The sequence below is a fragment of the Aegilops tauschii genome, chromosome 7 (genome assembly GCF_002575655.3).
Source record: "Aegilops tauschii subsp. strangulata cultivar AL8/78 chromosome 7, Aet v6.0, whole genome shotgun sequence".
Taxonomy (NCBI): Eukaryota; Viridiplantae; Streptophyta; class Magnoliopsida; order Poales; family Poaceae; genus Aegilops; species Aegilops tauschii.
Genome location: NC_053041.3, coordinates 600,500,425 through 600,512,365, shown reverse-complemented (window position 1 = coordinate 600,512,365; position 11,941 = coordinate 600,500,425). Strand labels below are relative to the sequence as shown.

The 11,941-nt window shown below is 41.6% G+C and overlaps 1 long non-coding RNA gene across 1 annotated transcript; it reads right to left on the bottom strand.

Annotated features, from left to right (window-relative positions):
• Positions 1–815: 815 nt before the first annotated feature.
• Positions 816–8,791, bottom strand: LOC109748305 (uncharacterized). Its single transcript, XR_002229327.4, has 3 exons — positions 8,603–8,791; positions 3,960–4,205; positions 816–1,088 (listed from the first exon to the last, which is right to left on the bottom strand). It is a non-coding gene; the product is annotated as an uncharacterized lncRNA (long non-coding RNA).
• Positions 8,792–11,941: the final 3,150 nt, after the last annotated feature.

Genomic DNA, 11,941 nt, shown 5'->3' with positions numbered 1-11,941 from the left:
TGACATACATTTTTCGAATATAAGAAATATTTCTTTTGTATTACACAAAAGATTATTTTCATTGTCTAAACAATTTTTAAGTGTCACGTACATTTTTCTGAAATGTGTGCCATTTTTTAAGTGTCACAAAAAATTGTCATACACATGATTAACATTTTCTACTTTTTTCATTCATGTTATACATTTTCATATACAGTATAAACAGTTTTATTTTTACACAATTAACACTTTTCATAGATGAGATTAACAGTTTTCAAAATTTCCTGGAAAGTGCATTTGCAATATTTATATTTAGAATATTTTGAATGCAAGCAAAAGTAGAAAAACGAAAATAAAAATGTGAAGGAAAAGAAATAAAAGAAGCATGAAGTCATTGTGACATCAGCTTGGAGGAGGAAATATTTTCCGGGCCGTCAAGTTCGGGCTCCCCGCAGGCGAGCCGTGCCTTGGCGTCGCTGATGGCGGCACATAGCCACGCCCCTTGAAGGATTCAGAAACATTTATCGAATTAACAAAATATATGTGCGCATTAGCTCGTGGGCCAGATGCCCAGGTCAAGCACTCCAACTCTCAATTTTCTTTCCTTTATTTTTCCTTCTAATTTCTTCCAAAAACCGGCACCATATTTTCATTCTTTTTAAAATATATAGTTGCAAAAATAAACCATTTTTTTACTAATTTACAATATGTTCACAAATTTAAAAAAATCTGCTTTTTAATTAATATTCTTGAATTATTTGTAGGAATTTACAATATGTTCACAAATTTTAGTTCATGCAGCAAATCACTGGAACGCAACAGCCAGCACACACAGAGGACACCAGAAATGCTTCATGATTATGAATCAAACCAAACAGTTTCGACATTCCCTTGCCATGGCAAGTCCGAAGCCAAACCCACTAGATCACACAAGGACTCCGGCAAAGGGTATCATAAACACTGGCCATTAAACTGACAAGACGTCTTACTGCATCAGTTTCTCCTTAAATACGCAATGGACAAAATATTACGAACTCTGAAGCTCATACAAGACTCTACGCCATATGACCCGTCTAAAAGGTCAATCAGTTCCATCCAAAGTCCAAGCGCTGCATGGTAAAGAAAAAAGGTTAATTAGAGTTCATATAATTAGCATCTAGCATAGAAAGGAAGCCACTATGGAAGCTAACACGACGACTACGAGTTCAAATGACAGATGGACATTTACATGATCTACTCTTGATGCAAAATCATGCAACCATTGAGCATGTTCTTGTGCAGGATGGACCTAACGAACAGCAGAATTGCAATGAGAACATTATGATGTCTAATGAAGACCAACGAATGAGCAGTAGACGACAAATAATGTCTGCTTGCCTTTGAATACTGGAACTTGAGGTAGAAACGGGAACTTGGGGATGGACAACTTTGACTCCAGGATGCACTAGTAGAAAACAGGGCTTTGGTTCGGCCAGAAAAAAGCATTAATCCCGGTTGCATTACGAACCGGGACTAATGCGAGCATTAGTCCCGGTTCGAGCGGCTAGGGCACCGTATAGGCATTAGTCCCGGTTCAAATGGGACCTTTAGTCCCGGTTGGTGCCACGAACCAGGACTAAAGGGTGTGATGCCCATTAGTACCGGTTCGTGGCACCAACCGGTACTAAAGGTTAGACCTTTAGTCCCGGTTCGAGCCACCAACCGGTACTAATGGGGTTTGAGGCATTAGTACCGGTTCATGGCACGAACCGGTACTAAAGGTCCCATTTTCAAACTCTACACCCACTCCCCCCTGTGGATCGCCTTTTCAGTTTTGTAAAAAGAAAAAGAAAATGATAAAAACTTCAAAAATTAAAATCCTTCCAGATGTAGTTATGTTACTACATGCACTAGTTAGGAAAATTTAAAAACTTAAATTTGGACATGGTTTGCAAAAAGTGTAGGGAAAATGTAAAACGGCTATAACTTTTGCATACGATGTCAGAAAAAAATGTATAATATATCAAAATATTCAACACGAAAATCCGCATCCGATTTTGACAGCCTACGGCCTGTTTCAAATTTTTAGAATCCTCAAATTCTAAAAGGAAAAAAAGTTATGCTCAAATTTCTTTTTTTTTTGAATTTTTGTTAGATATGGTCAAACTACTTATTCAAGAAGTATTAGTGTTACTAAATAATTCTTCAAGAATATTAGTGTTACTAAATAATTATTTCAATTTTTTTGAATTTTGGTCAAATCTGGTCAAACTGTGGTCAAACTAATTATTCAAGAAATATTAGTGTTACTAAATAATTATTTTAGTTTTTTTGAATTTTGGTCAAATCTGATCAAACTGTGGTCAAACTATGGTCAAACTACTTATTCAAGAAATATTAGTGTTACTAAATAATTATTGTTTTTTAGAACAATAGTTTCAAACTCAAACAGTGAAATGTGTGACTTCATGCTCAAGCTAAATTCCTGAGGGTTAATAGGATTGACATCTTACTATTGTCAGGAAAACAACAAATGCAGACTTGGAAACGAGGGAGACTAGAACGCCGAAGTTAAGCGTGCTCAGGCTGGAGTAGTGAGAGGATGGGTGACCGTCCGGGAAGTTAGATGATTTGGAATGATGAGGGGTGATTAGAGGTTAAATTGAGCAGTGATGAGGGGTGATTAGAGATTAGAGGTTAAAATAATTCAGAAATTAGAAAATAAAAAAAAATTCAAATTTTTTTTTTCAAAAAAAATCATAAAATTTCCTTTAGTACCGGTTGGTGTTACCAACCGGGACTAAAGGTGGACCTCCAGGCAGCGGCTACGTGGAGGGCCTTTAGTTCCGGTTCGTGTAAGAACCGGGACTAAAGGGAGAGGCTTTAGTAACGTCCCTTTAATCCCGGTTTCAGAATCGGGACTAAAGGCCCTTTTTCTACTGGTGATGGAAGCAATGTCGGCGCTCAGCTTCTTGTTCACATCAGGGTTCAGCCCTTCGATGGAAACCAGCTCACCGTAGGCTGCAGGCTCCTGGGTACCTCCGAATGCCATGGGCACTAAACCTTTGAGAACAACCATCATATACTGTCGGAAGCACTCAAGTTAGTATCTGAGTGATAAAGGCGATGAGAAAGAACTTTGGTATACCTGCTACTCGGTCAGCTAAAAACGAGAAAACTGTCACAGCCTAATTTTCAGTGCTTCAACGGTCTGACATTGTATACAATCATATCATATCCCCAATCTACAGAATGACACACTAACTAAGAGCTTTATTATAATTGGCTCCGGTATCATAAATATAAATAACCAGACAAGTCATTTCGACCTTAACAATGTCTGATATAACAAAAGTAGCTATTCATTTTCATGTTAAAATCGATGTATTGCTACACTTAAAATCAACTAACCCAACTACAGTTAGCATTCCAATATAATAGTCCAGTATATTTAGAAACAAGGAAATGACCTGTATTTCTGTAAAAACATAAGCAAATAAAAGTTTTGAAGAGTTAAATCCGAGCTGTCCAGATTTACAACCGATTAATGGTACTGCGTATATTTTATAATTTTCCAATACATGAGGTTCTGAATTAGAAATTATAGAGGAACACACAGAAAATGGACATATCTTGTTGATGTGAAATACCTCTACATTTGAAAGACAAGCAGAGCAAGTAAACATGTATTTCTGGAAAGACTTTCAGATATTGCCTCCCAAAGCAGAATCTCTAAAACAGAATAAACCGTTTCACCCTAGCCTTGCTATAGACACTAACCTGTATTTTCCAAACGTACATATTCAGTATGGTAAGTTTACTTCAGTGAAGCAAGGTAACTAAGGTCTGGCTACAATGGTTCAACTATCTATTTTGATATGGTTATTTTGATAACGATTTCCCAATTAAACTAATTTCTGTCCAAACTTGTGCAGAGGAGACGAAAGCAGAGTCACAGGGAACATTTACAGTTCAATAGCGGGGGGAGCTTGGGTTCACACCTTTTTGTCCAACCAGGGGCTTCTCGGTTGACTCTGGCAGTCGATTGCGCCGACCTAGTCGGAGATGCATCCGGATGCCGGCGAAAACCATCTCATCTGGCCGTCGCCGCCGACTGTTGACCGCAACCAGACCCAGGATTGGAGTCCGCAGGAACGGCATGGTCGGCTTCGCTGTTCCGCAACAAGACTAGAGGTACTGGATCTGAGTGCTCAAAACTGCCGGTGAACTCCTCACGCAGTGGGAACCTGAAAAAGACGGCAATGGCCGACGCCAAGGCCTGTTTGTTAGCTTTCTTCTACACATACAGCAGCTAGCAAAAAAAAATCTCAAAACCTTGTAGATCTACATTGTCACGACCGGAATTTCGGGATAATGACAGAAAAACAGCCTTTGTACTCACCAGCCCCAGGATTACTGTTAGCTGATGAGGCACCAACTTGATACAAGAATTCCAAGCAAAGAACAAAATATGTAGTACAAGACCATTGTGGCCTAGGAGTACAACACATGGTTTCTAGTGGTTGATGGCGGAAGCGGTTTGTGGAACATCTGCGTCTATGGGACTCCATTTCCCACAAGAACAGCTGACCAGGATAACTCCTATCTTCGCGAGGCCGCTATCATCATAGCGTAGGCTCCGGAACTGTCATAACAAGGCTCTCTCCATGCAAGAAATCTGGCAAGACAATAGCCAGGGACAAGCCAGTGAGTACGTTGAATGTACTCGCAAACATCAAGAACACGGGTATAATATAACAGGAGATAATCATACTCCGAAACATTTTATGATGATAAGCCTGCCATGAGGTAAACGAAAAACTGTAACGCGTGCGTGCGGTTAAAACATGAGTATGCAATACGGGAGTAAAAATGGCATGCACTGCGCGAGTGTCTGAAAAGACTCCTCGAAAGGTTGCAAATAAAATGACAATGCCGCAGTCGGGCGTCTGAGCGACACCACATAAAGGGCTTATAATGAAAGTAAAAGACAAACATGCCACAGTCGGACGTCTGAGCGACATCACATAAAGGGCTTATATTGAAAGTAAAAGACAAACATGCCACAGTCGGACGTCTGAGCGACATCACATAAAGGGCTTATATTGAAAGTAAAAGACAAACATGCCACAGTCGGACGTCTGAGCGACATCACATAAAGGGCTTATATTGAAAGTAAAAGACAAACATGCCACAGTCGGACGTCTGAGCGACATCACATAAATGGCTTATATAAGAATAATCGCAGTGAATATCCAGGAGGTAGAACCATCCCAGGGATACTCAATAAAATACATGATGTAAATGGTTAGTCCATAATAATAATAATAAAACACGATCCTCAGATGTCACGGGTCATAAACAAAATCTAGTCTAGCCGTTTCTCCATCCGAAGACCGTCACTGAGTTCTAGCTAATTCGTTCTCCATCCGAATACCGTTACTCTGATCCAGTAGCCGTGTCTCCATCCGAAAACCGTCACTAGATTCAACTCAGACTGTGGTCCTTACTCATGAACATGGCTATCCAAATAGATATGACCTCTGCAGAGGGTGTACTCTTTACCCACGAGTAACGGATTTATTTAGTCCATCGGGACTAATTCCGCCTACGGCCTTTTAATTGAAAACACGCCCGACCTGCACACACCAGCTTAACTCACCGGTGTCTGGAATCACCCACGACACCTGCCAAGCAAAACTCTAAGTGGGGAGGCTACAACCTCGACGTAGCATGGGATCAAATTTATATTCGCGCGCTCTAAGGGGTGCCCCCCCTCTCGGTCCCAACCGGAAACACCCATGCCCCCGGACCAGGTGGCATGCCTACCGGAGGCCTCCGGTATCTTCCACCATGGCCTCTCTGTACGGTGTGTGCTTTGGTAAGGGGTTGATAACTTACTGAACCGTACCCCGTCCGCGACAGGGACAAGTGGTAGTACAAAACAAATGGGGAACCTACTGATCAAGACTCGACCTACGACCGACTCAGGTGGTCCAAGTATCCTCCGAAAGATAGCATAACCAAAATATTCCCATAACAGACAGAGTCATCGCTCCCCCGAAACCCCTCTTGCCATACCGGACACACTCGTCCCGATGAGGAACTAGGGACAAGCTCGTGTCTACCCAAGACCATGGCTCTCCCGGCTTCCTTCCGGTATGCATGAGAAGTTCACGAGGATGATCACTAACACCAGCACATCCAGTACTAACCACAAAACATCTTCATCATGCACTCACGCGTGGGACTGAGCGACACATGGAAATAAAGCATGCTCCAAGCCAAAGTGGTGTTGTACCAGTATCAAAACAACACACAAAATATTATGCCAGAGTTCAGAAATGCTTGCCTTCAAGAGAATGCAAAGGGTGCACTTTTTGAAAGCTTTCTCTTCTCTCCATTTTCCTATTTTGAAAAATATTCAAATAACAAATATTTCAAACACAGTACAAAAAGTTGTCCCAGTTATTTTTGAAATAAATCTTAAAATAAACTAGATGGAATTTGAGAGAGGTAGGAAAAAGAATCAACTCATTTGGAGTTTCATTGTAAAAGTTATAGCCAGTCAAAGTTTGGTCAAATCTCTGTTTTTAAATAAAACCAGAAAAGAAAACGTTTCGGGAGAAATACGCTTTCACAGCAGAGGAGACATACTCGGGACTTATGCGCCTTCACTTAAAACAGAGAAGACGGCGCGCGGGTCACTGACAGTGGGTCCAGAGGGCCCACTGGTCAGGTTTGACCGTTCTTCCCTCTCCCTCCTCTTCTCTGCCCGACGGGAGCGGGACTCCGGCGATCGCCGGCGACGAACGGCAGCTCCTCACGGGAACCCGAGGGCGGGGATGGAACGGCCAGACTGGGGCGGTCCTCTTGGTGGTCGTTGGGCAGGTGGGGACGGAGGAAATCACCGGCGGCGAGCTCCGCGGCGGAGGGGGCTACGGGTGAGAAGTGATTTTTGGGCTCCGGAGGTCTCCGGTCGAGGCTGAGGCGTTGGGCGGCTCCGCAAGGACAAGAGGAAGCTAGTGGTGGCGCTGGATGGGCGGGGAAGGTTCTGGCTGCGGCGTATTGCACCGGAGCGCAGCGGCGGCCGAACTGGCCGGAGTTGGGGGAGATGGCCTTTCCCAGCCGATCCACTGCCAGGGAAGTACTAGGAGGAAGGCTTGAGGTTGCCTGAGGTCTTGAACGAGCTCGGGGACCCCTTAAATAGGCGCTCGAGGCTGGACCGCGGCGGCTGTGGATAAGATCGCCGGCGACAGCCGTGCTGTAGCTGCAGGGCGACGTGGCGGTGACGAGCGTGTGCCGACGAGCTTCGGGATAAGACCGAGCTGTTCATGGGGGCAGCTGGCGCGCTGGTGTGGTTTGGGCGGCGCCGTCCATGGCAGAGGCTCGCTGCCGACGCCGGCGTGCCGCCAAACGCTCTGCCAGCGGCGCTGTAGGGCGCCAGGGGTGGCGTGGAGAGCGGGCGAGGTAGTGCGCGGTTCAGCAGGTGAGCAGGGGCCAGGGACGGGTCGCGTCGAGTGCGGCAGTGCGACGCGGCGGTTCAGTGCGCGCGCGTGCAAAACGTGCGCTCTGGGCGCGCCCAGAGCACGCACGCGACATGCTCGACGAAATGCCAGGTCGGTCTAGAGCGCGAGGGCGGAGCTGGCAATTAACAGGGCTAGGATAGAGATAGCTAGGAGTTTAGTGGACAAGGTTGCTGGGTCATTGGAGTAAGATCACAGTGCAAACAAAGAACTCATGTCATAACAGACTGTGCACACCAACTGTTCGACAGAATGCCAAGTGCACTTAGGCAACTCTTGGAGTGGCCAAAATCTCCAGATCAGGGTCTCCTTAGATGCAAAAGATGATGGTGAGATCATTTGGGAAAAACCAGAAACTTGTTAGTGCAAGTTTTGCAAAACTCCAGTTTTGGACAGAGAGAAAAAGGGTTATTGCATGCACTTAAAATCCTCCAATGAGTCCACTCTCCTGGACTTAAGGGTTTTGAAGGGAGGGCTACAAGTAGGAAAAAGGTTCATGGGCACTAGAGCAAAACAAAATAGGGTTGCAGTACAAATCACCAAACTGGGCCAGAATGAAAAAGAGGTTGATTCACCCAAATTTTTCAAAGAACATCACTGGGTTTTTGCATGAAGAAGAATTGTATGCATATACTGATATCTCCAAACACTTGGAATAATTTTTAAAGAAATATTTAAATAGGTTGTAGTGCAAAAGTGCCTACTGGACCAGATTGGAAAAGTTGGTGTAGAGCTCAAAATCTCCAATGGCCAAAAGATATTTTTGCATAAAAGTGATGTGGAAACATCACATGACATCCCCAAATTTTGGTGGAAATTTTAAAAGCATTTATCAAATGGTTGCTGTGCAAAACAGGCTCCAAATTCAAAAGAAATCATTTTTAAACAAATAAGCTCTGAGAAAACAAATCTTGCAATTCAAATCTACTGATAAAGAATTGTTTTATACGAGGAGCATACAAGTCCAACAATACTTTGTTGAAAGTTTTCCACTTGAGGTAAAAATCCATAATAACAAAAGGGTAAATCTTGAAAAATGGGGAAGTTTTATTTCCTGGCAAAATTTTAAATGAATAAAATAAGGTCAAAATTTTGGGGTGTCACATGCATGAACTAACCTGTCGATTGCATCGAGCAGGAACTCAAACAGCATGATCCATTTTTCCCGTTGCCGCCGGTGCAGAACGAGCGCCACTAGATGAAGGGGATAGTGATGTTTGGGGAGGAAGAGAGGGGCGGCGAGGGTTTCCAGAATGAACGCCTTATCTGATCCGTGGCTCAGTTGAAATGCCGACGTTCTGGTCCACGGACCAGAGAGCCCGCCCGCAAACGCCGTCCCACCCCATACGATTTGGGCCCACGTCAGATCCACTGTTTCGCACCGTATGTCCCTTTTTCTATATTTCGAGTCAGATGTGTCAGCGTGAATTGTTCAGATCCCGAGCCTGGAATTAACGCCGATGATTTTGGGAGCAGCTGGGCTCGGGCACCGAATCGCCGCTCCCTTATATAGGCCCAAAGTGCATCATCAATTTTCTTAGACCAATTCTTTCAGGACCTATTGACAGTTTTTTGTAATATTAATTTTATTTCTCTATTTCTAAGTTCAACTTGACCACTAGATTGAGGATTATAGGGTGATGCAGTTCTATGGTTGACATCATATTTAGCAAGTATTTGATGGAAAGCACCATGAATAAAGTGTGAACCACAATCAGTCATTAAATATCTAGGGACTTCAAAACTTGGGAAAATAACTTCTTTAAGCATTTTAATGGAGGTGTTATGATCAGCACTGCTAGTTGGAATAGCTTCTACCCACTTAGTGACATAATCAACATCAACCAAAATATGTGTATACCCATTAGAGGAAGGAAAATGTCTCATATAATCAAAGCCCCAAACATCAGAAGGTTCAACAACAAGTGAATAATTCATGGGCATTTCCTGACGCTTACCAATATTACATATTCTTTGACATTCATCACAAGACAAGACAAACTTACGGGCATCCTTGAAAAGAGTAGGCCAATAAAAACCAGATTGTAATACCTTATGTGCAGTTCTATCTCCCGCATGATGTCTTCCATAGGCTTCAGAGTGACACTTCCGAAGGATTTGTTCCTGTTCATGCTCAGGTACACAACGTCTAATAATACCATCTACTCCTTCTTTATAAAGATGTGGGTCATCCCAAAAGTAATATCTTCAGTCATAGAAGAATTTTTTTCTTTTGTTGGTATGTGAAACTAGGTGGTATGTATTTAGAAATAATTTAATTAGCATAGTCAACATACCAAGGAGTATTATGACAAGCATTTATGACATCTAATTGTTCATCAGGAAAACTATCATAAATAGGTAGTGGGTCATTAAGAATATTTTCTAACCTAGACAAGTTATAAGCTATGGGGTTCTCAGCTCCTTTCCTATCAGTAATATGCAAGTTAAATTCTTGAAGCAAGAGAACCCACCTAATGAGTCTAGATTTAGCATCTTTCTTTTCCATAAGATATTTAATAGCAACATTGTCGGTGTGAACAATTACTTTGGAATCAACAATGTAAGATCTGAATTTATCACAAGCAAACACAATTGCTAAAAATTCTTTCTCAGTAGTAGCATAATTTCTTTGGGCACTGTCTAGAGTTTTACTAGCATAATGAATAACATTTAATTTCTTATCAACTATTTGTCCTAGAATAGCACCAACAGCATAATCAGTAGCATCACACATAATTTCAAAAGGCAAGTTCCAATCAGGTGGTTGAACTATAGGTGCAGAAGTTAAGGCTTTCTTAAGTGTTTCAAAGGCTTCTACACAATCATCATAAAAAACAAATGGAACATCCTTTTGTAAAATATTAGTAAGAGGCCTAGAAATTTTAGAGAAGTCTTTAATGAACCTCCTATAGAAACCAGCATGACCAAGGAAACTACGAATACCTTTAATGTCTTTAGGACATAGCATTTTCTGAACTGCATCAACTTTAGCTTTATCCACCTCAATACCCCATTCAGAAATTTTATGCCCCAAGACAATGCCTTCATTAACCATAAAGTGACACTTCCCCCAATTCAAGACAAGATTAGTTTGTTCACATCTCTGCAGAACTCGATCAATGTTGCTTAAGAAATCATCAAAAGATGTTCCGTAAATGGAAAAATCATCCATGTAAACCTCAATAATATTTTCACAAAAATCAGAGAATATAACATTCATACATCTTTGAAAGGTAGCAGGTGCATTACATAAACCAAAAGTCATACATCTATAAGCATAAGTTACAAAAGGACAAGTAAACATGGTTTTCTCTTGATCGGGTTGTGATATAGGTATTTTGAGAAAAAACCAGAAAATATCCATCAAGAAAACAAAAGTGTGTGTGCTTGAACAATCTTTCTAACATTTGATCAATGAGAGGTAGATGATAATGATCTTTTCTAGTAGCTTTATATAATTTTCTAAAATCAATTACCATTCTATAGCCAGTCACTATTCTTTGTGGAATAAGTTCATTTTTATCATTAGGAACAACAGTAATACCTCCTTTGTTAGGGACACAATGAACATGACTTACCCATCTACTATCAGCTGTAGGATAGATTATACCTGCTTCCAGAAGTTTTAGTATTTCTGTCCTTACCACTTCCTTCATCTTAGGATTCAATCGTCGTTGGTGATCAACAACAGGTTTAACATCAGGTTCCATATTAATCTTGTGCTGACAGAGAGTGGGACTAATGCCCTTAAGATCATCAAGAGTATATCCAATAGCAGCACGGTGCTTCCTCAGAATTTTTAATAATCTCTCTTCTTCGTGTTCTGAAAGGTTAGCACTAATAATAACATGATACATCTTTTTCTCATCAAGATAAGATTACTTCAAAGTGTCAGGCAATTGCTTTAATTCAAACACAGGATCACCTTTAGGTGGAGGAGGACCTCCTAGAGTTTCAATAGGCAAATTGTGTTTAGGAGAGGTTGTTGTTCAAAGAATATTTTATCTATTTCATTTCTTTCATGCAAGTGCATGTCATTTTCATGGTCTAGCAAATATTGTTCTAGTGGATCAGTGGGAGGTACGACAATAGAAGCAAGACCAATTATTTCATCCTTACTAGGTAATTCTTTATCATGAGGTAGCCTAGGAAATTTAGAGAAATTAAACTCATGAGACACATCACCAAAACTAACACTAACCGTTTCTTTCTCACAATCTATCTTAGCATTGGCAGTGTTCAAGAAGGTCTACCAAAAATTATGGGACAAAAGTCATCTTGTGGGGAACCAAGAACTAGAAAATCAGTAGGATATTTTACTTTCCCACACAAGACTTCAACATCTCTAACAATCCCAAGTGGTGTGATGGTATCTCTATTAGCAAGTTTAATAGTGACATCTATGTCTTCTATTTCAGCGGGTGCCATATCATTCATAATTTCTCGGTATAAAG